At 40.1% G+C, this 26,856-nt stretch overlaps 1 protein-coding gene across 4 annotated transcripts in view; it reads right to left on the bottom strand.

The window, feature by feature from the left end:
• Positions 1-26,856, bottom strand: part of UNC5D (unc-5 netrin receptor D) — a 1,559,947-nt gene that overhangs the window by 939,954 nt on the left and 593,137 nt on the right. The gene's annotated exons all lie outside the window — the stretch shown is intronic.

Below are 26,856 nucleotides of genomic sequence, written 5' to 3'. Positions count from 1 at the left end.
CCACAAGGACCACCTCTGTGGGACAGCGTCTTCCTCAAGCTATCTCACAGGCCATAAAGAATTCTGATGACCCTTACCTTTCGAGGGTCACAGTTGTATGTATGTACTGTGACACAGTACTCTGCAGGGGGGAGCAACTTCAGAGTGCTTTTGAGACTATCGTCTCAGAGCACGAGAAGTCCTGCTCACTACCCAAACAAAACCCACTCTACATCTTCTTCTCTCAGCTCGCCCTTGCTTATCCCTGTGGTTGGTGTCCCCCCCTTAACCCTCCTTTCCTCTCCTCTCCTAGTGTGTCGTGTCTAAAAAAACAAAAAAATATAAAATTACAAAAATCAAAAAAATAAGGCTCTTTTCAGAGCCGCCTTTCACAGTTAAAAAATAGAGGTGAAGATAAATAAAGCAGAGCCCTTTGTATTTCTTAAAAGTCCGCAGACAGTTCGCGAACATTAAAAAAATTGGGGTGCTAACCTATTGTTACCATTGCATTTTTCTCTGGAAGGAAGTGGTGGCTCTGAAAAGAGCCTTTTGGAGGTGTTTGTATGTTAAAAATTATAAATACTTGACACCTACTTCAAAATGGATGCTGTATTTCTAAAAAAGGTTGCAGTGCATTTTGTACATTTCTCAGAAAAATCTGATTGCCAGCATAAGTAAGATGGACTCCATCTCTGCGAAAAATGTATGTACTACGAAACATAATATTTTCATTGTGAAACGAGGACATACCAAAATCTCTTAGAAATGCACAAACAGCCTTATTAACATTGCGCCTTGCTTTTTCCATTTGTGGACCAAATGAAGAAGAACGAAGCCACATTTGTCTCTGCGCAATCCGTGAAAATATTACTTGAGAATTAGGAAACATGTCCATGACTTTCCCAAGTCCTTCTTTCATAGCAAATTGCAAAGAAATTCCAGACACATGTCCTAAACTGTTCCCTCCACAATGAATTACAATTATGTCTGGATGTTGCTTTGTTTCCAAAGTAGCACAGAGAGGTAGCAAGTCCAACCACTTCATTCCACGTACTCCATGCCAGTGTACTTCCACATGTGGAAATCCAAGTTCTACAGCTACTCCACAGCTTTGTGCATGCACCTTCAACCAATGTATCCACGAATCTCCCAAAATCCAAACAATCTGTTTCCTGAAACACACAGCCATAGCTATCTGTTGTTCTCTCAGCAAAAAGAGTATCTGAGAAACTCTCTCCTGGCACAACACACCCAATAAACTTTCCTGACCAATCCCTTTCACTGCTCATTCTCATTTGCATGACTTCTGAACCCAAAAATCCCCGGATGTAACTCCCGATGTCTGCGAACTACCGCCATGTCCGCGAACACATCGTAACATGAACAGCCCTTCTACCATTTCCACTTCACTCTCTGTGCCATTCCCTCATTGGATGTAGCTAAGAAATCACATGACCATGCACCAATTACATTCAAGACCTCCACATCTAACTACATCATCATAGATCAGCACTGCAAATGTACTGTGAATCTCTCTGAGTACAAGAGTCATATCATTGGCAAGCACCATCTACAAGAAATACTGTACAAGTCTCCAGGATTTCTACTTGAAGCTCCATGCATATCCATATGCATGAACACAAACTACAGGTATGCATAATTTCTGTACAGTACATGAACACATTATCAAACTGACTTTTAGCTTGTGTAATCTGTAAAATTAATCTACTGTCTTTTTTCCAATTTCCTAAAATCAACTATCACTTATAAACCTTTATACTTTTTACTTTCTTAATACACACACTATCAAATCATGTTAAACTAACATTTTTTAAATGACATTTATAGACTACATATATTGAAACAAAATTGCATGCATGCACACTCTATGTTCCAATCTCAAAAAATAATACTTATACAATTACATTTATTTATTTATTTATTTGATTACTTTAATTTAAGCATGACATTAAGGCACTATTACCTAAAACAGCTTAGTTACAGAACTGGTGGTATTCAGTGGTACATTATGAATTTCACAAGACATACTAAAGATATGTTGTTTGTTACAGTTACTCATTGCAATAAAATGTGTTCATTAGAACATATCATATGTATTGAACTGGTGCGACGTATCTCATGTGATTAAGATAGTTTTAATGGTGTTAAGGAAGGCGCTGAGGATAAATTAATATCCAAATTAAAAACAATGCTATGTACCAACAAAATTACTAATTGTTTATTTTACAATCGCAGTGAAGACCATTCTCCTGAAAAGAAGCAGCCGAACTTCAAGAAAAAAGAAGAACTAAGAATTAAACTGCTCATTTTTAAAAAAAGTAAGTCGAATATTACCATAATATTTGTATTAATACTCAAACATACTGTAAAGTTAATTCATGCTATTTCTGTGCCTAAAAGTAGAGATTGTGCACCATTCTGTCCAAAAATCCCCATGTCTTAAACAGTGATTTACACCCAGAATGGTGCACAAATTCCTACTTTTGGACACACAAATTACCCAACTCAACCGCTAGAATTTTCATATTATAGAACAAACAACTGTTTTTATTGTATACATTAGATTTACTATTTGTACTTCTCCACACCACTAGCTTATTTTTTTTCTGTCATCTGAACCTGAGTTTAGTAACATATTAATTGAAGAATACACATCCGTACCAGTTGTAGTTCCCAATGCACAATCAGACACCATTACATACACCATCTTACTCAAACACTCATGCACACAGCACGCATACATTGCAGAACACCCCAACTCATACCTTCTTTTTTTTTTTCAACAGACCCTAAAGAATGCCTACCAAAAGTCAGGTCCGTAGAAAGCAACGCAGAAGTAGAGCAAATGAAAATAAAAGTATCCAACATAAGCATCCATCTCTAGCAGAATTTGTAAACAAAAGTTCAAACAAAACAGCTAATACAGTCATTTAGTGAAACACAAGAAGTTTGTTTCAAATACAAAAACTTTGCCTTCTCTATCAAAATGTAAAACAAACCAAAAAACAATTAACAGAAAATCAGCTATCACTACAGATAAAACTACTTCTTTAAATTTTAATATAGTGCAAAGTAAGCATACCAAGAAAAGTATTTTAGCCAAAATGTTCCATCACAAAGTCCTTCAAAATCTTATAAAAACAGCAGATAAATCAGGTTCAATGCTTAAAACCTATCGTAGGAAATTAATTTTGGAAGCGTTCATAGATAGTGCAATTCTTCTCAAAAGAAAGTTATTTATTTTAGTGTTAAACAAAATGAAACCACTAACAAAACTAATAACTGACTGAATGGAGTCACACTACGACCACAGAACCATACTTTAATGAAGAAGCGTACACACAAAAACAAACAAATACAATTGCCATACATAGCAGTGGTCGAGGTTATGAAAAGGTTAATAATACCATAATGGAACAAGAAGTACTCCTTACAAAAATATGCCCTGAAACTTAGAATTACCCCTCCATTCAACTGAATCAGGACGTCTAGTGTACAAATGGCCATGCACGTCAATATGTAATATTCCTAAACAATTTTTCAAGTCTTTACGCCAATTGCTCAATCAATATGTAAAAAGCAAAGACAACATCAAAATTAAACTACTGCAAAATAAGGAAACCTGTCCAGCGCGCAAATACACAGAACTACAAGGACATTCATTGGCCTGCATTACAGGACCTACTTGTAAAACCACCTTCCATGATATCAAAAGAACATCAACACATCATTCAACTATTCGAAATCTAGTCTATAAACTGTACTATGCTAAAAGTCCTGCTTTAGCACTAGCAAATTTAAATAACATTCTTCTACATGGTACAGCAAAAGACCTACTTCAAGAAATTGACTATATCCAGAAAAAATATTTTGGAAGTGAAAGCCATTTAAAAAATGAAATAGCTTTAAACCAAATTAGCAACAATTCTACACATGGCAACCTTTTGCTAAACACATACAAAAGAGAAATACTAAAATTTAAAAGTACATCAGCTGAAGTACCAAACCATGTATGTGTATGTTGCCGCAGAACTTTTTATAAACGTAACACGAAAACTGTAGACCTATCATATAAAATAGAAGACAATGAAGATTCTAAATGGTTTGAATTAGCTCTCTACCTTGTAGCAGAAAACAAATACGAAATAAGTGACCCCTTAATACTTTGCAGTTACTGCACTACAAAACTTGACAACAACCAAACTCCTTCACGTGCTATCACAATTTGGAATTATACCCACTACCAAAACCCCTACAACAAGTTAATTTATATGAGAGCATCATAATTCAAACACTACTCCCATTTCAAGCAATAATACGCCTTCAACCAAAAACAGTAAAATTACCTCCCTCTGAATTGGTAAAAGGCATTCGTGGAAAAGTAGTTTATTTACCATTAGATCTAAAAGAAAATGTGCATACTCTAGGAGTGCAACGTCCAATGCAGCAATCTTTAATTATCTTAGTAAATGGAGTACCTACAAAAGACAAAAAAATATGGCAACAGCTGGTAGATTTACATAAAGTTAGACAAGCCTTACAATATTTTAAAGAGAATAATGAATGTTACAAAGAAATTAATATTGAAGAAAACTTGAAAGATACAAATGAAATAATTCAAGAAACACAAGAAGTTGGTCAATTTGAGCTACTGGATCCTGCTACAATATCAAATACTTTAGACCATTATACAATTCATCCTCTGCACTCTAATGACACCATAGAAGATGCACTGGAAACATACCAAATGCGTCAAACACAAGGATCACCAATCAGCATATGGGAAAAAAGTATAGAAGCACGTGCATTTCCTCTACTCTTTCCTACTGGCAAAGGAGGAAGGTATGATGATAGACCTATTCAAATATCAGCTTCAGAATACCGCTCATTACGGATGTATTCTGAAGATCCCAGATTTAGACAAAATGTGGAATACATATTCCACCTACTCTTTGAAAGTGAACTAGCAACTTTATGTTACAGAGTTGCACACATATTAAAATCAGGATCCCACTTTCAAAATATGACAGCTACACAATTATTACAAAAAGTGCAACAAAAGGATGAGGTTTTACAATCAAATATTACAAATCTATTAGCAAATATGTGTGGTACTAAAGAGTACTGGTTTTGATGTCACAGAGATGTACGTTGTATGATCAGAAACCTTGGCCCATCCACTTGGTTTGTTACATTAAGTTGTGCAGGATATGCATGGGAAGATTTACAAGATTTCCTATGCATATCAAATAAAACCAAAACAAACATAGATATACTAACACCAGGAGAACATTGTTCTTTGGATCCTGTTAATGTTTCAAGATATTTTCACCATCGCTTCATTGCTATGCTACATTTTATTTGCAATAAAACTGTTGCTCCCCTTGAAGAAGTGCAACACTTCTTTTGGAGAAAAGAATACCAAGCCAGATGAGCACCACATATCCACATGCTTTTATGGATTAAAGATGCTCCTAAATCTGGTCAAGACAGAGATGCCACTTTTTTACAGTTTATTGAAAAATATGTCACTTGTGAAATTCCATCAGAATCCACAAATAGTGATCTTCAGGCACAAATTTTACAATTTCAAAGACATAAATGTGGCAAATATTGTCGTCGCAAATACAAAAACAAAGGGAAATACTACACCAAATGCCGATTTGGTTTCCCTAGACCAGTTACAAATACAGGTCAAGTGAACAACCTCATGTCTTCAGTTAGACATAGTGTTAAAGGCACATCACCTAAAAATACATATTACATAAAAAGAAAAGAAGAAGAAAAATATATCAATGATTATAATGCAATCATTGTCCACTTATGGAATGCAAACATAGATGTGCAGTACATTGCAGACAATTCTACTGCAGTTGCACGATATGTCACAGCATACTTAACCAAAGCAGAAAAGACAGAGCTCCAAGACCTCTGGAATGACCTGTCATCAGATAAAACAGTGTCTCAGAAATTATACAGCTTGGGCATAAAAATGCTATCCTATAGAGAATATGCATCATATGAAGCAGCAGTTTGTTTAACTGGTACTGCATTGTATGGTAAATCTGAAAATATAGTATGGCTAAGTCTTGGTCCAGCTAAATCTAGAAAAAGAGTTCTAAAAACATACGAAGATATAGAAGCAATAGCCAAACATGATCCCAACAGCCAAGACATTTTAAAAAACAATTTATTGGACACATACTACCCAAACAGAAGTAATACTTTGGAAACCATGTGTCTATACCACATAGCCCAAAACTACACATGCAAAAATAATATAAAACCTGATGATGAAAAAAAGGTAAATACAGAGTGACAAACTGTGAAGGCAGCTTAGTTAAACTGCATGATGGCCATGCACCCAACACTCTATGCCCTGGCCACAACCACCACGACATATCACACCCATAGAGTAAAACATTTCAACTATGGCCTATGGAAACTTTTAATGTCCGCAGACATTACCAGTGTTCTTAGAACACTTTCAATTTGCCAGCGAACAATACAGACAGCGTCTTCAGACCACCCCCTATGAACATTTCAGGACAACGTGAAAGTTCTTAGAACACTTTCAACTTGACAACGAACAATATGGACAGCGTCCTCAGGACACCCCCTACGAACATTTCAGGACAACGCATGTGTTCTTAGAACACACCCCCATTTTGTTTATGTCGAACATTTCAGTACAACGCAAGAGTTCTTAGAACACTTTCAACTTGACAACAAACAATACGGACAGCGTCCTCAGAACACCCCCATTTTGTTTATTTGCAAACATTTCAGGACACCCCGAGTGTTCTTAGAACACTTTCAACTTGCCATCGAACAATATGGACAGCATCTTCAGTACACCCCCTGCGAACATTTCAGGACCGAACGAGAGTTCTTAGAACACTTTCAACTCGACAACGAACAATACGGACAGCGTCCTCGGGACACCCCCTACGAACATTTCAGGACAACGCGTGTGTTCTTAGAACACACCCCATTTTGTTTATTTGCGAACATTTCAGGACACCGAAACAGTTCTTAGAACACTTTCAACTTGCCATCGAACAATACGGACAGCGTCTTCAGGACAACCCCTACGAACATTTCAGGACAACGCGTGAGTTCTTAGAACACACCCCCATTTTGTTTATTTATGAACATTTCAGGTCACGGAGACAGTTCTTAGAACACTTTCAACTTGCCATTGAACAATATGGACAGCGTCCTCAGGACACCCCCTACAAACATTGCAGGACACTGCGAGAGTTCGTAGAACACTTCAGGACAACGCGTGTGTTCTTAGAACACACCCCCATTTTGTTTATGTGCGAACATTTCAGGACAAGGCGAGAGTTCCTAGAACACTTTCAACTTGACAACGAACAATACGGACAGCGTCCTCAGAACACCCCCATTTTGTTTATTTGCGAACATTTCAGGACACCGCAAGTGTTCCTAGAGCATCTTCAGGACACCCCCTACAAACATTTCAGGACACTGGGACAGTTCTTAGAACACTTCAGGACAACGCGTGTGTTCTTAGAACACACCACCAATTTGTTTATGTACGAACATTTCAGGACAATGCGAGAGTTCTTAGAACACTTTCAACTTGACAACGAACAATACGGACAACATCCTCAGAACATCCCCATTTTGTTTATTTGTGAACATTTCAGTACACCTCGGGTGTTCTTAGAACACTTTCAACTTGCCATCGAACAATACGAACAGCGTCTTCAGGACACCACCTACGAACGTTTCAGGACAACGCAAGAGTTCTTAGAACACTTTCAACTTGACAACGAACAATACGGACAGCATCATCAGAACACCCCCATTTTGTTTATGTACGAACATTTCAGGACAACGCAAGAGTTCCTAGAACACTTTCAATTTAACAACGAACAATACGGACAGCGTCCTCAGAACACCCCCATTTTGTTTATTTGCGAACATTTCAGGACACCCCGAGTGTTCTTTGAACACTTTCAACTTGCCATCGAACAATATGGACAGCGTCTTCAGCACAACGTGAGAGTTCTTAGAACACTTTCAACTTGACAACCAACAATACGGACAGCGTCTTCAGAACAACCCCATTTTGTTTATTTGCGAACATTTCAGGACTCCCCGAGTGTTCTTAGAACACATTCAACTTGCCACAGAAAAATACGGACAGCGTCCCCAGAACACCCCCATTTTGTTTATTTGTGAACATTTCAGGACACCCTGATTGTTCTTAGAACACATTCAACTTGCCACAGAACAATACGGACAGCGTCCCCAGAACACCCCCATTTTGTTTATTTGCGAACATTTCAGGACACCGCAAGTGTTCTTAGAACAGTTTCAGCTTACTTGTGAACAAAATGGACACAAATTGAGTCCTTAGAACACCCCCCATTCAGTTTATTTAGAACATTTCAGAACACCCGTGATGTCCGCAGACAAATCAAACACAAAAAGAACGTCTAACACATAAAAAACACAACTTTCATCCTATCTCATACACTCCCACCCTCCCCAAACACTCCTACACACCAACACACTCTACTAAAAACAAATTTTGAACAAAGTTTCACTGCGCTGTCTGCGGACGTCCGCGAATCCAAGATGGCGGGTGCTACCGAAAATCTGATGCGCTTCACGCTCCACGCTGTCCAATCAGCGAACATGTTGCATGTCCGCGGACATCACGCAAGCCGATTGGCCAATCAGGACACTGTCCGCGGAGCGAACAGGGAAGTGTGTCCGCGGACCGAAAACAGATATCACTAATTTATTTTGACCTACTTTTTGGTCATTTTAAAAAAAACTACTGGACGGATTTTCACCAAATTTGCAAAAGCACGCTTTCAGGACCACGCTGCTGCTCCTGGTCTAAATTTGGTGAAACGCCGTCCAGCGGTTTGGGCTGTAGATGCGAGCAAAAACATTTTCCCATTCAGTCTATGGGAAAAAAAAGTTTTGGGACCCACCCTATAACTTTGCCCCCCCCTGGACGAATCCTCACCAAACTTTGAAAAAAAATTCAGGGTGACCCATATATTTTTTTACAAAGTTTGGTGAGGATTCGTCCAGGGAGAGCGAAGTTATAAGCCGCCCAAAAAGTGCTCTTCCTATGGAAACACCAACTTAACCATAACTACATATATATATTGACTGAAACATCATTGTTAAAGCGGTGTTATGCTTAAGTTGCATTAATAAAAACCTATGAAATTCAATGAAAAATGTTTGTTAACAGGACGTTATGGTGACAAGTAAAACAGAAAAATAAACAGATATTCGTCAGTTATGATAAACTAAGCAACCATAACCCACGCCACCACTGTGCACTGCTAAGGATAATACCCAGGTGATGAAAGATGACATCACAACTGTCATTTATGACATCACTGATGATATCACATACCAATTTTATTTGAACAAACAGTCCCTAAAAGGGGTTGAGTATATAATGTTGGAAAAAAAATGTTAGAAGTGATTGGGAGAGCAATTATGAACTACTTGATGTATTAAAGAATGTAGTTATGTAAACAAATCATTATTTCCTAGTGTTGTTGTTGTTAGTAGAGGAACATAATCATAAATACATATAGGGAATGGTTGCAGCATGTACGATAGAAGTACACTAGTTTTAATCTGATAATTTCTGATAATAAAATAATAAATGCTACCTTGTGAGAGTTTTGAGTGATGTTAAACATGGAATGAATAGGTAATATTGAAAACTTACCAAACTCTTATGTTCGTAAAAAAAAATACATATAAAAATGTACAATGCATACAGATTAGAGTCACATATAGGGAAACTAAAGTTAGGAAATAAGAAACAACAGCACCAACAAATGACAATAACATTAGAGTTAATAATCATGTACACAAATGAATTGTGCATTTGAGGGATGCGTATTGTCCCATGTAGGTGCACTATGAGCTCAGATTGAACTCTAAGGAAAGTACTTTAAAAACATATAAAAAGGTTAATGTGTAGATATATAGCACCTTTTCAATTTTGGAAATTCTCACTGTCAGTAAAAAACAAAAAACTAGCCTATTTATGTCAGTAAACAAAAACAAGTGTCCCTGATATGTGATGTCATCAGCAATGTCATCAATGACATTTGTGATGTCATCTTTTGTGCACTGAGTGTAAGGTTTAGCAGTGCACAGTGGTGGCGTAAGTAACTGGCAAATTTCAGATTTAAAAAAAAAAAAAGTTTTACTTGTAACCATAATGTCCCTTTCACAAAGTTGTGTCAGTGAATTTCATAGGTTTTTATTAGTGCAACGTAACCATGAAGTCTCTTTAACAATGTTTTTTCAAGGCATTTCATGGCTTTTTACTAGTGCATACTACTTTTCTACAACTTGCTAATATCATACTTACCCAAATATAGCAACGTTTTTGTCTAATTTACAAAGTTTCATCTTGAAACTATGCAAAATACGCAAATATCTGACGTAATCAGGGATTTTCCAGACAGTGTCACGTGACTACGTGCGCGCGGCATGAGGATGTGTCCAGGAATGTGTCTGCACTTCGCAAATGGTTCTGTGCTTCGTGAGCATTTTCGAAACTGCATTTTCAGCTTATCTAGGAGCTTTGATGCTCAAAATGTACCCTTGCAAATCTCCTTCACCTATTCTTATTAATTATACATTAACAATCTAGCACACAGCACATACTTGGAAGAATATTAGCTAAACTGCTATTTACTTTAAAATAGCATCAGCTATTGCCAACCCTCCTCGCAAAGAGCCACCACCACCACCAAATGGAGGACCGAAACAACAAAAGAAGTGCAGTACTTTATAAAACATTGAGGAGGACCAAGAAGATGAGGTAGTGTAAGTGCCTACCTCTAGTACCCAGAGAAAATCATGGCTGTGGCAGTTCTTTACCACTGTTGGGAATGTACCAAAGGCCAAAGCTACCAAAGTAAAATGCATTGAGTGCAACATTGTACTCAGATATGGACTACCTAAACAGTACTCCTACTGGACCATCTCCATGCACCGCCACACCAAATCCAACCACCACAATGCTCTCAGGAAAGTTGTTCCTTTCTTAGGAAGTAGTATGCTGTCTTCTTCCACCTCATCTTCGTCAACCAATACTGTAACCACTCAGCCTACTTCTGTGGGACACAAAATCCCACGAGCTACCTTGCAAGCGATAAACAAGGCTGTTGATCCATATCTTTCAAAGACAACATTACTTTAAATATACTGCAACACACCACTCTGCAGTGGGGAGCAATTTAAAATGTGCTTTTGAAGCACACTCGCACAACATCTTCCCGTTTCCACATGCCACTCCATACTTGTGATTGGTGCCTCTTTCCTCATTTCCCTCCCCACCTTACTTTCTGACCTCTCCTGCAACAACAAAAAAAACAGAATAAAAATGTTCCTTTAGGAACCACCTTTCACAGTTAAAAAATAGAATAAAAAAAATAATCTTATAGACTCCATCTACTTTACATTTCCAAGTTAAGTAGTTAGACTCAATAAGATTCTCCAACATGTCCATTAGCATGTTGTGTTATGCTAATGGGAATAATGGACAAGTGTATTCTAGAGAAAAATATAAATAGACAGAAACAATTTATGTTCTGTCCCAAATACGTTATTCTAACATGCAATAAGGACCATAATTGATGGACCTTTATAACCATCATTGGTCTTCACAGTCCACTTTCCAGGCCATGGATCATTAAAAGACCCGGATGGCACGTGCACACCATCGCACAAGGCAGCCCTCTTAACCTTTTTAATTTTGTATTTGTAACACTCCCTCAAAGCCTGCTTTCAGTCACATATCCATCCACTAATAACTTCCAAAAACTGTACATATAACGCTATGACCCTATTAAACTTCCATACCCCAACTGCCACTTCATAATCTTTTACAAGTCTTTTGCATCTGCAATTCGATTACTTATATAAAATAATTGTAAAAAGTGCTCATATAAATGCACATATGCATTGTGCAGTGGGAGAAGTGCATAAATAGAAGCGTTAGTATGGATTGGCAAATGTTCATGAGAACCCAGGAGGGAAATGCCAAGAGATGCAGAGGCGGGACACCACTGGCTAACTACTGGAGCAGAGAAGTCCCAAGGATGGGATGCATCTTAACCATAACATCCATTTAACAACTTTTTTTCTATCAATTGAATAGGTTTTATAATTGAACATGTTTCATGGTGTTAGATCACTGTATGTAAATTATTAATCATTCCTCTTTTCATATATATTAAATAACTATAAACCTCCTTTAAGAAACACAATTTTTGCAACACATACTTAGGTCTGTCTTTATCAGTAGTGCATGCTGGGGATGCAAATCATCCTTCAACTGCGTACAGCGTAAGGCTCAACCATAACCCCAGCCCAACCAAATCACCCCATCATTCAGTGCATCCTAGCTCAGTGTCCATTATACCCTAATAATGTAACCAATGGGCAGTGCTAATAGCTTGCAGCCATGGCCAGTCTCCAAAACAATAGGTCATAGGCTTCGGCCATGCCGCATTCCCAATAAGCAAATTAGAGTGCACATTTGCGTTTGCGGAGGGCCAGGTCCACTATCCAGAAACCAAATATATATCACTAGTTTTTCTACTTACATTCTTACACTTTGGAAAAATAAAACACAAGACATATTTCCAAAACATGCTTTTAGGTCCTTGCTAATGCTTTTCGCACATGTTTGTTGTAACCTAATCCAACAATGCAGGCTGTAACCACAAGCAGAATATGTTTTCCCATTCAAACCCACTGCTTCGCCCATTCTGCATGCCCCAATAAGCAAATTACAGTACAAATTTCTCCTTGCTGATGGCCAGGCCCATTGCCAGACACCCATGTTATATCAATGTTTTGTGTAGTTACATTTTCACACTTTCAAAAAAATAAAATACAGGACATGTTTGAAAAACAATGCTTAGAAGTTCTTGTTGACCCTCCTCTTGCATATTTGCATCAATCCAATCAAGTATTTCAACCTGTACCTACAAGCAGATTTTCCCTTTTTCCATTCAAACCTATCCCAATTTCGAAACACTTTATCACATAGCCGGTCCCTGGGGGCCATGCCCACCTTAATGCCATTACTCGTCCCTTGTGGTCATAGCCACTATCCAGATTGTCTGGGTCATGGCCTTAAGCCACATATATATGTGCGTGCATTTTATTTTATTTTGTGACTCGTGTGTTAGGTTTGGCTGAACGGTTTCACCCCTTGGTGAGGGTAGGGAAGCATTTGTACCGATACCGGCGTGTATCAGGACTACAAAGTAATAGCCAAGGGTATTTGTAGTTGATAGCCCTGGTTATAGAAAAATATACATATATATTTACAGCTACAGTGGTATTCAGCCATGGCCAGTGACACAGTAACCGGGACCGTCCCTGCTTAACTTCAAAGCAAAGAAGGGGACAGCCCCATCAGGCCATGATGCCTAATAATTGAACACATATTACATGACCAGTTATAGCAACATGGCCTGAGGTGGCTGACCACTTCCTCACTTTGAGGCTAAGCAGGGTTGATCCCAGTTACCGCACAGATGGAAACCTTCCACAGTCTCAGATGCCAGGTGTTTTTTTAGTTTTAAATATCTCATAACACGTGGTTTTATTTTAAACCATGCTACCATCAGTCTTTGAAAGTATTGCACTCTAAAGATCATGCTACCATGAGGCCTACATGAACAGAACATCTCTCTCTGGGTGTGGAGCTGATAATACATGGAGAATTGCAAATCCAGCTTGCACGTGTGAGGCAAGGTTCCAATTTTAATTCATCTCACAATCTTGCTATTGTCTTGTGTTGCACTATTGTGTAATAAATGCAACCATGATTTCTTCCAAGAATTGGTGAGCGTAAATATTTTGACTTTGCTTATTGGCTCCGTCTCAGCTTACTGTGTTATTTTTCATGCTGCAAACACAACCATATTCAAATCCGCGTTCCTCTCCATATAATGTACACTGCATTTAAAATCATCACCATTGTATACCTCATAATGGACAGCAATGGCTGACAACTAACCACCCACCTACTTATATTCACTGATCACAGGGCCCATGGGTCCACCATCTCTTTCAGGACAGTCCACTCTGCTTACTCCAGCATTTAACATTCCTTGTTGTAATTAGATCCAATTGACTTAGCATTGCTCCTTGAAATTCACATTCCTGTGTCTGTAACGTGAACTAAAATGTACTGGTTACATAAGCACACTAACTCCCACTCTCCTCCCACTATTTACAAATGGCTGCCTCCGGTGACGTACAGTTCTTCATAAAATGACTAAAGCACATAAATAAACCGATATGAATGATTAAAATGCTGGCATGTTATTGTGAAGAGAATTATTATCCATTTGTAGAAAATTACAGCAACTGCACTAGCATCCTGAATGAATGCAAGCATTAATGTGTATTAGATTGATCATATACATTGTCAATGTGGGATTAGATGAAGGATATAAGGTATGTTAGACCATGATCGTTTTCTATGTATATAGCTATTTCCTTAGTCTGAACAATATTCCTCCTCATCACATATTTAGGCAACAGGTGTAAAATTGTTCAGCCAGCTGGAGAAGACGAACCACACTCCGCACAGCAATGCGCTTGCCAAGAGAACGAGGCAATAAATGTGCAATAACCTGCGGAAGTAATAATTCCAAAACGCTATCATGCCGAGGCAAGGTCTGAGTGAAGCATCGAGCTTTAAAAGTAACTTCTACTTATCAGGATTTCACAATTCCATTTCTCTTCACTCTCATGTCTGGAGGATACGAATGTAAAGATATTGAGACGGCTGGGCTCTGCCTTTCAGCACTTGCTAGTCCGGAAGTCATAGAGATAAGATTCATGAGCCCTCAACAATTTTTACAGCAGGCTGGGATGCATTGGAATATGCTGGGATTAGTGACAAAAAAAAAAAGAAAATGAAGAAAATTTAAAGGACTACCAGCATACAAATCAGACAGGCAAAAACAAATTGACCTTTGGTAAAGTTTTCACTACCATCTTATTTGATTGCCAATAATGGGGCAGCACATAGATAAAAACAGATTTGTTTTTAAATTTCGGATTAGGTTTTTGCTGTCATTGTAATGGATTTACATTTAATAAAACTGTAGACTGTTCAGAAAAATCTCAGGTGAGAGCAAATCACTAGTTATGCATAAATCAGCAAGGGGGAAATACCTCTTGACTAATGCAGTTTCGGTTTAAATGCCCACACGATTAATTATATATGTTTTAAAAAATCAACCTAAACCTATTTCTTTATCCACCCTGCGGTTTTATTAGTCTGATAAGCAATCCGTGAATACAATTCTGATGATAGACCTTGTGGGTTCTACTACATTTCTGCCTGGTCTACAGCACACCTCGTGTGTGTAATTGCAACTAACTCTATCGAAGATCTCTGACTGGTGCACAGGGGCCTCTTCTGCCTGGGGGCTTGCTTCCCCTCTGTTGATGAAACCTGGCCTTAAGGATACATGTGTAACCAGTTTCCGTGTGATTACCAGTCTGCCCTACCTCAGAAAATACAGTCAAATGTGAATGTTGAAATTGACAGCTTGGAATGCCTGGGATCACACCAATGGGGATATTGATCCTGACATAGCACTGAGACCGCTCTTCTCTAGGAGGTTGACAATACCATCCATTTTCTGACAATAGGGAAGCCAGGCTGGTTGCTTTCCTTGATCTCCCACAGTCATTTGCCACAATGGACCACGAGGCATTGCGTGGGTGGTACTGGAATGGTGTCAATCTTCGCTGTCTGGCACTCAGACCTCTATGTTTCACATGTGAGACCATCCATATCCAACCACCCTTTTTCTCCATGACATGATAGCCATCGGTGAACCTGCTGAATCAAAGAATTGGGCCACTTATAATGTTTTATTTTGAAAAATATGTTCTCATCAATCATTAACTCTTTGCAACTATTTCTGGTGAACACATGTAGAACCCTAGGGACTCAAAGTTGTAAGGAAGAATGTCATAAAAAGAAAACCCAATTAGCACAATTTAATCTAGCAGTGTTCCAGCAAATACAATCCTCCCTCCATGTTGATTTCTTCAACTTTTTTGTTCAGGCTGTGGTTCTGTCCCATTTGCAGGTCAAAATTGTTATGCCGTTCAGAATTTCTAGGATCACTTTATGTCCCATGATATCTGCCTTTAGCGTTGCTGCTCACCTAGACTTGGATGCCTCAACCTCCTATACATAACATGCCCTTATAATATGTGCCCATTTGGTACAGAGCTTGTGCAAAGCTATCTGGATTCTAAATACGATTCCCTGCACAGAAAGGGAGCATTACCCATGGATGGTCCTTGGACCCAGCTACAGTTATTGAGGTCACTGACATATTGTACTTGTATCAAGCTCGTGATCCTGTACAAACCAGTGTATGGTTGGTTCAATGATACTAACATTATAATGTTAGGCTAAGTGATGCAAAAATGAAGCGATCAGCAATTCCAAAGTGCACTTAGTTATTCAGCCATACAGCCATTTTATTACAGACATATTTCTGAAATATAAAGTTCTATGGTCATTCCTATGTCCACAAAATGGTGTTCGATTGTATGCAAAGATTGGAACCCTCAGTAATACTATTGGCCTCCTTTTGCCTTTCTCATGTGGGTATTTCAAAAGATTATACATGGAGTGTACCAGAATGTTCATCATGAACAATGTGTATGGACATTCTAGGTTTTTATAATATTCTTTGCTCAGTGAGTCAATAAGCTAAATGCATCGTTTGACTTTTCTTTGCAACCCCCCAGTCCACTCAAGCTATTGGTTTATCTCTCTGGCTGCACAGTTGTCAGCAACAGTAGGGGTAGCTCTATCAAACATGCACTTGACTAAGCTATTCTCACACAGGAAGAAACAGAGACACTGGGGCTGATTTCCCATAGAAAAACTATTTGCAAATCATGCCTATTGTGGGAGACACAGAGAGACAGAGAGCTTGAGCGCGAGAGAGAGAGGAATAGAGCACAGAGAGAAAGAGAGAGAGCACGGGAAAATGTTAGCAAAATTAAATAATGTCCTTTCCATTTGATAGGTGTTTTATTGCAACAGCAAAAAAACACAGATCCCATCCCCTTTAAGAGATCCTTTTTTTTTTTGTAGCACAGCTGTCAACATTGGCTAGGGTAATTCTAGCAAACACGTACCTGACCAGGTGACTATCACCCATGTAGAAAATGACAGAGACAAAGAGAGGCCGCAAAAGTGAGAGAGAGGAGCACAGAGAGTGAGAGAGAGCGAGAGAGATAGTGAGCGGGATAGGGAGCACTCGATTAGTGTGCGATACACTGTTGCAGCTAGTGTGACGGATCACATTAGCGTGGCTGGCCATTGAGTTTACAGATTCTATTGAATCCAGGACACTAAAAGGGTCTGATTCACAAAAGCCTTTTACAATGGCTCAATCCCATTGAAAAATACTTTGTGAATGAGGGCCTAAGGGCCTGATTCATGGCATATTTGCCCAGTTCAAAGGGTCGTTGCACTGCCGACACAAACCCTGATTCATGGAACCGTGCAAAGTTTATTTTTGTAGTGCAAAGTTCGGGCAAAGTTAGCGCATAGCCAATTTTGCAGAACAAAATGACTTCACCCGGACGTTGCCCGGCAACAATACATGTTGCACAGTTCCATGAATCAGGGTTTGTGTCAGCAGTGCAAAGTCACTTTTCAGCAGTGCAAATTCACTTTGAACCGGGCAAATATTCCATGAATCGAGCCCTAAGTGTGCAAGGCATTGTCTTTGCGTCAGCCTTACTCTCTAAACCCCTAAATGCACTTATGTTACATCTATATGTAGCCATGCTCTGTTACTGCATAAGCTTCCCTGGACTAAAACATGTGGCACAAGGCTTGCTGTCGCTGCCTCGCGGTTTTGGAGCACGTTCTCTTTAGCTAGAAGTTTATTCCCTTACATAGTAGCATTGTGCTGCAAGCTGCAAAGGTTTTTTGTTTCCGCAATAAGATTTCTTCATAAACGAGTCCTGACTCATTTCCATAGTTCTGTTATGAATTATTGCTTTGTTGTTAGTCAAGCTCAAGGCTTGGCATTCCTCTTCAATCACTCTTTATAATTTCATTAAGTTGTATCCTAGCTTTTGCTTTTTTGTTTTGAAAGGAATTCATTTTGAATATATTGTTTTATGATTATGTTAATGATCATTTATTTCATCGGATTTCAGATTGTTATGATTCTGCAGTGCTCAGTCGGCCCACATGGGAAAGTGTTGCAGCTCATGTATTAAATGCTTTAAAAAAGAAATAAAATAACAATCAGAAATATGTACTTTAGTTTTTTTTCCTAAAACCTCATGATATTCCAAAAGTAAATAATTTGTGTTCTTCTGTAAAGCATGCAATATCTTATTTGTGGGATTTAATTATTAAAGAATATTCCTTATGAGACGTGATTTAAATTATGGTCTCTCATTTAAAATGATTATTGCATCCAGGCTTTAGACCAGTGCATTATTGTGTGGCTCATGATTGTGTAAGATAATAGCTACATGGTGGTCTTGTTTTCTTTTTGTTGGCTAATGCCTACAGGAAGGCCACAGTACAGAAACAAAAAAAACTGCCTGCGGCAACATACTGCCCGCAGTAACATACTGCCCTTTGGAGAATGCAGATCTGTCAGAGGGTCAGTGTCCATCAGCCACAAACTGTAAAAATGTCATGGACAAGATAAGCAACTGTGCAGAAGACAACACTCCTTGGTGAATGCCTGGGACTGTGGGGTGAAATATAATCCCTGAATGCCAGAATTAAAGAGGCAAGAGTGATTTGTAAAATCCCATTGAAGTCGAGCACAGAAATTGTGAAGTCAGACATGCGGCCTATTGAACCAAAAACAGGCCTAAATCTCAAAGGAAAGAAAGTGGGCTTAAATCTCAAACGTGCAAAGATATGAGCAATGCATTTCATCAAGGAAAAGAAAGACGTGGCTGACAATGCTGTTTAACTAAATACATGGAGAGCTGCACTTTTACTTAAAGAGACTGACAGCAGCATGCACAATATCCGTATGCAACATGAGACTCTGATCCCCAAATTTAAACAAATGTTCTTGATTGTTTCCCTGATCCAAATAACAGTATGCTAAGAGAAGTGCTCACTAGACTTTCAGAATCTGAACATGATATTCTCGTATAACTGCCCTGTACATATGGACAATCCAGAATAGAAATCCAGGTATTTTGCAACATTGAGATTAAAGAAATACATTACACCTGGATATAAGGCCCAGGTGCCTTATCAAATGTCATGTCAAAAGCATGGTGTGTGAGTTTAAAATTAATTACTTTCACAATTACATGCAACCGGTTATTTCTCCTAAAAGATTAAACTTAACTTCCAGGACCTTTCCTTTGTTGTCTTCTAGGGGGAGGTCTTGTTGTCAACCATCAATCAGGGCCATTACTTAAAAGTATAGAATGAAAAACACTGCTTAGATTTAAACCATGGTGGAAACAGATATGACCATGCTGGTTCTTTCAGCAGAAGTGACCTTGAAGTTACAATTCCCATAAAATGCCAATTAGAGTTGCAATCAGGGCCATCACAGGCCTTGAAGGGGGAGGTGAACATGAACATGAGCCTGCCTCTGGTTGGTCACAATCTTAAGGGTAAATGCAATTTAAGAGAAAAGAAAAGGCTGATGTTGAGTTAATAGGAAAATACATATTATTGCATAAAAGGGGCAGCGTATATGCCACCACAGTGATTCCAGACTTTTACTAAAGGTGACAGTAAAGCCCTTTGAACCATGCTAAAACAATGTTTGTGTGATAAACATAACTAAAGGTATTAATGAAAATGTTATTTGTTCCTTAAGAGATTTGAATGTCGGTGTGACGGTGAAGGAAATAATTAACTTGGGAACTATGAAATGGCATATTTATTACTGATACGGCTCCTAAGTAAATGACGAAAAAACATATCTCTGCATAGGAAGGGCGCAAAAACTTCAGATTAGCATCATATGAGTTACCTTAAAATGTAGTTCTTAAAAATATATTCATACATGTAAAGATTTGAAAAATTAGGGTACTTGCCATGTTGATAGATTTTTAGAGTTTTGAGCATAACAAACCCACATGTCAGTTTGGCATGTCAAAGCTTTCTCCTCCCACAGCTATCCAAACTCATACCCCTCATCTCGTCCTATTGGCACACGGGTGGGAGGTGGGTAGAGAAAACCAACCAATCCATTTTGCGGGAATCATGACAAGTTTTTGATGTCATTTGCCCTATAAGTAGACCAGTTTACATTAGAACTGGTCTTTTTCACTTATTCTGGTTGGCAACCTGCTGCTGAACTCTTACAAGAAACATCCAAGCAGATAGGCCCCAAATCTTGCATTGGGGAAAGGAACCAGGAGACATAGAAGCTGACTATGACCCCTTGGAGGATTTAGAGGAGACTACACCCTTGCTGTCCTAGAGGTGCCCTGCTGTTCCCTGATGTCCATTACAAGGCCTCTCCTGCAAGTAAACCTATCCCCAAAGCCATAGATTGTGTAGGCTCTGCATGTTCAAGCATTGTTTAAGTTATTTCACCCTAGCATCATATACTGTGTGTCTGTGTAGATCCTTAGCATATTTAATTAAATCCCCCTATAGAAATCCCAGGATGTGTTTTGTTGGCATTCAAAACCAAAATGTTATTCCCAGTGTGTTTTGAGCCGGTATACACATAAAGATTTGCCAAAATGATTAATCCCAAAACCCTGTTTCCACGGGGGTGTGCAGGGTGCAAAACAAAATTCCCCATTGATCCCATGCATTGTAGATCAGAATTGTGAAACCTTGTATTTCTTTTGCATGTGTGGTGGGAAAAACAAAATTGCCCCTGTGTTCCCATTGTACTCTGACCTAAACCACAAAGCCCTGCTTGTTCTTTTTAGGTGTGGCAAAACACATTTTCCCATTGCTTTTTTGCCCATCATGTTGCATCTGTGATCAGAATCCCAAAAGGTTTTCCTATTGTGTTCCCACTCTCTTCCACTGACCTTCAATTCAGAGGGGCCAAGCTTAATTGATGTTTGGAGGGTTGGGGTTGCTGGGAGAAAAAGTATTATAACCAAATCAGCAATCACGGTGTGTTTTGAATTGTGCTTTTTCTGTATTGGTGGGGGTTTTGAAAATAAAAGCTGGGGAAATTCTGATTGCATATCTCAGTGTTCTTGTGTTGCCACAGCGTGGTGACTAATGTTAGTCTGTTTATAAAATTTGGTTGAAATAAATTAATAAATATGTATTCTTACTAAACATGGCTTGGTTCCTAGTCCATTGTGGCACCGGGTATTTGTTGGGGTTGGGTGCAAGACGGGTTGGAGGCCTTACCAAATACAACCTGAATCAAAATCATAGTGATGTGTTTTGCGCCACATTCATTGGGGGGAAAGGAACTCCCTGAGTTGAGTGTAACCGCGTAGTAAACCGCAACAGGTGCTTGATAAGGAAACCTTAACTTTGCTTCACATAGTACTGAGTGGGCCTGATATACAGACGTGTTTAACAATGGGGAAATCCCATTGGGAAACATGTTGTAATCCAGGCTAAGTGGGTTGACCAAATCAAAGGAAAAGTGATTTTCTGCAGCGAGCACAACCACTTTCAGAAATGATGTGAAGACGGAGAATCAGAACGTGCCCTCCATCCCAGAAGACCCTACAACAGGAAGAAGACTCTGTGACAATATGGCTGTCGTTCATATGAACTTGCACCCATTCCTACTGCTCCCACGATGGATAATTATCATGAGATATACTCTCCCAGCAGACACTTCAATCCAGCAGTAGTGCAAATCTTACCCAGAGTGAATGAGGAAACGAAAGACGGAGCTGGAGACGGTTGCATGGATAGACTTGAATAAGCACCAAGAAACCAAGCCACTTGTCGGTAGAGACACCATCACGATTTAGTTATGTTAGACATGAAGCACACATTCTATCCACACACCCTGAACACACACACATACTCAACTACACGAAGAACACAAGTATACAGTTCTATAGTTAGAGGACAGTGACATATACATACTGTCTGCATGTTTATTATTTTGCCATTAGGCCTGCTACAGCATCACGGTAACGCAAGAAGAGTTTGAGTAAATGCTTGCCGCCGCTCATATGCAGATAACCCCATGGTGTTGCAGGAGCACTCAGGGGACCTGACAGCCATAATGCACTAACCTACAGACTATCAGAAGACATGTAAAGTAGAAACCAGACCATGGCCTAAGAAATCTAGCAGGCCATAAACGACTTAGAAAGGGGAGCCCAAGCCTCACAGAATTATGTAAAAGAAGAACTACTGTGGCAGGAGCGAAGCCGCCACCAAGGTCACAATGTTGCAAATCACATTCTTCCCTCTGAACCTAATTAACACCAGATGCAGGAGAGGTGTGCTCTCCAATAAAATGCAGAATACTTCAGAGCTCCTGCAATCACAGACGTGGTCTCCAAGCAGGTGACCTTGCCAAGCTGAGGGGCTGCCAAGATTGAGGCCTGAGAAGAGCAACCTGTTCCGCTGTCCAGACAATAGCTACAAAAAAGCTGTTAAAGTCATGCTACAGTTCTGCGTTGGGAACCGGAGCATTCTCATTACAGCTATGGGCTACACACTGTCATGATGCTGACACATAGTTGCACCTTGCAGATACATAATTGCACACAGCACTATTCACAGGTTTTCTGCTGCTGGGAAGAGAGTTAGTCCCAGGCTCGGTGGGCTTGTTGCTCATCCAGTCATAGCCAAGGACCCTAGGGGTGGACAGTGGGGGTGACTGACCAATCACGGGGCTTACTCACTGTAACAAATTTAAAGTAACAACTTTTTGGGAATGGCTAAGCGTACCACCTGACACTACATCGACCAATAACACACCACCTCCATACGTTTCTATATGGAACCTACTACTCAACAGCCTATCCCGAGAGAAGATAGGTTTTTGAGATGGTTCCCGAGAATGACGCTAATTGTGATGTCAGATGCCATCAAAACTGGCCTGCGAGCCAGGATCTGTTGAGAGATGCCTGGACGTTCCTCTGTGTATGTGATCCCTGTGGTGCTTTGGCTATAACAAACTGCAGTCATTCCTTGCCTCTTGTGTGAACCTGGCATTCTTGATTGGGCAAGGGGAAGGAGTTAGGCCTTCCACGGGCACGCACCTGCGGGCTCCCAGAGTACCTCGGTCAGACCATCATCAACGAATACAAACGTGCCAGGGCAGGGGAGTGGCAACATATTCCTTAAATTAATAAATGGGTTTGACAATTTTACAAGAATGGTAATGTTAAGTATTGTGTTTTTCAATGCCGGGTGAAGAGGTATATACATAGATAGATAGATAGATGGATGGATAGATGGATAGATAGATAGATAGATAGATAGATAGATAGATAGATAGATAGATAGATAGATAGATAGATAGATTCAGACACATTAGTGTTGTGGTTAGGTTACTGATGTAGCCTTTAACATTGCTGAGAAGATGCTCTTTAAAAAGACTATAGGAGAGGGAAGGGAAGGGGGAGCAAGGGTAGCAGAGAAGGAAGGAAGGGGGGTGGGTAGGTATGTAGGTATTTGTCTAACAGAATAAGATAGATGGAGGGAAAGTGAGACCCATCATGCATAAAAAAGAATACGTTGTTTGGGCGACACCTACCAGCACAGAACAATGACCCAGAACACTATAGGGGAAGAGCAGTCAATTAGGCAGGTTACACACATGTGGAGTGGTACAGATGGAGGAAAAAAGAGGAGCGGGTAAGATAGGGTGAAGTCTGGCCACATGTAACGCTCATTGCGCATAGAGTTGCCGCATGGCACTGGGGCCTGCACGTCAGGTGTAATGTAAGCATGTGTAAGAAATAAGATTGTCTGTGGAAGAGAGGCCTTTTTTAGAGAGAGTACTATCTGAGAGGGCAAGAAAGAAAAACAACTGAGGACGTTTCGAAAATGCCCACCCTGTCCATCCCCCTGACTCTCTCATCCCAAAACGCACCCCTCTTTACCGAGAGCTGCTTCACTGCTAGGTCAAGGGGAGTGTGTGCCCACAGTTCAGTTCTGAAGGGTTTAGCACGGGCAGATGTAGAGACCCCCTGAGCCTCAGGTCTGCTGCTGACAGACGAGGCTCGCACTAGCAGGCCTGCCGTCATTGTGATGAAGATGTTAACCGAGCACACTCACCTTTTCAGTTTAGTTAGTTTAGTTTCTTTATTTATACCATGCACCGGACCCTAAGGTAACTGTGCGCCTGAGACTTGAAGCACGTTACAACATGTTATAGGCAAACATGATAATAACAATAAGTGTGAGTGACCGGGTTACAGGGTGGTCAGAGGGCAGACACAGGAAAAAGATACAGCGGTGAGACAATGGTTAATCCTTGAAGGTCTCTCTGAAGGTCCAAAAGGATGGTTCTGCTCTAAGGTTCACAGGCATAGCGTTCCATTGTTTGGCTGCTAGGACTGCTCAGCCAAAGCAAGCAGTGTGAAGAAGGGATCAGGATGGGGTGACACAGCACATTTGAAAAAAAGGCTCTTATAAGGTAATTTTACAACATAGACGTGCACATATTCAGCCAGGTATTCAGGCGTTTGGCAAGAAAGACAACAGAACATAACCTGAACAATCTATGCTGCAATGGTGGGGAAAGTCATGCATTATCTACATGTTTAGTGTTACATATAAGTGTTCAATGTGAATGGCTGCCTCTGGTGGAACACTGAGAGGCCGGCCTCAGACCGCCCCAGTACGCAAAGTGAGGAGTCTCTGGAGCCTCTCCTACCGGGTAGGACACTCGAGCCCCAAGCATCTATGAACACGACGTTGCTTAAGAGGAAAAGCTGGCTGGCCCCAAAACAACTTTCAAGTGAGGATGGGCTTCCGCCTGTGCAGTGCTGTGCCCACTGTCGTCTCTCCTAGGGGGGACCCTCAAAGCCATCTATTGGGGTTTTAGTGCCTATTTATGGACTGGGCCCCTCTTAAAGCAATGCTAGCCTTCACTAGGACTCGTATGCATGTTGTATGCCTTCACAACTCTATTTTTTTTTTTTAAATAATAATCTGTAATGTCATCCTTGTGTTGAAAAGAGTTTTCAGGGTGAAATTCACGTTTCTTTTAGGGGACGCATAAGTGGTGTGTAAATTCATACCTCCATAGATTCAAAACAATAAAGTGGAATTATAAGTGCACATTGCAATAGAAAACCAGCTCTTCTCTGCAGGCGCTGTGTGTTTTCACCTGCCAGGCCCGTTTGCACCATCCTGAATTTTAATGTGTCTTTTTTTTTGCATGCATTCCCAATAGCAATGCTGACCTATTGATCAGGCTGCTTCCAATTAAGTAATGTTTCCTGTGGATGCAGTCTGCAAGCTATGTTTCTGACGCTAACATTGCAATGTCTGATCGGGGCTTACCTTCCCCCTGCTTTTGAAGACGGGGTGTTGTAGGTGTGGGCCTAAGTAGCCAAGCTGCACATTTGCCAAACAAATCTGACAATGCGAATGAAGGCCTGCACAAGCAAAGAAACACTAAGCACACCTAGTTAGGTCTTGATTTCTAGTTATTTGAAATAGTTGTAATTACTGGTGTAATTAAATCTTTAAGAACATTCAAGGGGAGAAAAAAGCAACCTTGGCATCTAGGTTGAGAAACAGTACACACAAAAGAAGGGTGGTTACATGTCAGGTCAGCATCCCTACTTACAGGCGTGCTTATTTAGACATTGTATACCTCATAGAACATGTTTGTCGATATATTCAGGCTATAGATGGTGTGCAGGGGACGGGAGTTCCCTAACAGGGAACCCTTCTTTTGTGTGTTTTGAATGCAAATGAAGGCCCTTATTCAAAGAGCCTATTCCAATGGGGGTTTGCCTTTCGAAAAAACGCTCCTGTGAATTAGACCCCTTGGTCTTCCTATCTTTCTATTCCAACCAATTGCGCCCGGGGGCGCCAGATCCTGAAATAGCGTGCTTGTTTGAGGTGTAATAAAAATGAATGCTTTGGAAAGCAGCTGTTTCATCTTTCACCTGAATGGGGGCCTCAATAAAAACTTAATTAGTCACACTGACAGGAGTGCAATTATAACGCCCCCCCCTGCTGAGAAATCCCTGCATCTGAATTTCAAGAAACCCTGAAAGAAGCAATTTCAGGACTCGGAGTCGAGCACAATGAAACAAGAAAAAAAACACAAAAACAACCTTAGCAGAACAGCACAAATCAATGATTTGATTGTTCTCCTTCCAATCTGTGGGGTAGGGGGCGCACCTGCAGAGGCGGCAAAGCCTCCGAGGTCCAGGTGATTGCTTGCCTGGCCACTAATTGCCCTTCTGTCAGATCATCATTCATGTTTCACTACTTTAGGCCCTTTGGGGCCCTGGCGCCATCGCCGCTCCTGCTTGATGTGGAAATGGCAGGTTCTGTGCACAGACTGTATCCCGTCCACTGCCACTGGCAACTCAATATCCTTTTGTGTTGGGAATGTCGCCATTTTCTTGCTTTTCTCCACGTGTTTGTGACTTTGACAGCATAATAATACGTGTTAATTCTTCAGGGAGTCACAGAACTGGGAGCCGTAATCGCAGTACAGTTTGTGGATGTATCATCAGATGAATAATGTAAGTTACTCTTCTCAGGTGGGTTCCTTACTCTCGTGTGAGGAACAACTCCTATTGATGTAGAAGTAGATGGTTGTGTGGTTGGATCAAACATTGTAAGTTAGGACTTATATCAGCTGGGAACACGTGATATCTCCGAAA

Source organism: Ambystoma mexicanum, chromosome 10 (genome assembly GCF_040938575.1).
Source record: "Ambystoma mexicanum isolate Mex_15411 chromosome 10, UKY_AmexF1_1, whole genome shotgun sequence".
Classification (NCBI taxonomy): domain Eukaryota; kingdom Metazoa; phylum Chordata; class Amphibia; order Caudata; family Ambystomatidae; genus Ambystoma; species Ambystoma mexicanum.
Note: the sequence above shows the minus strand (reverse complement) of the source record. Positions and strands in the feature narration are given on the sequence as shown.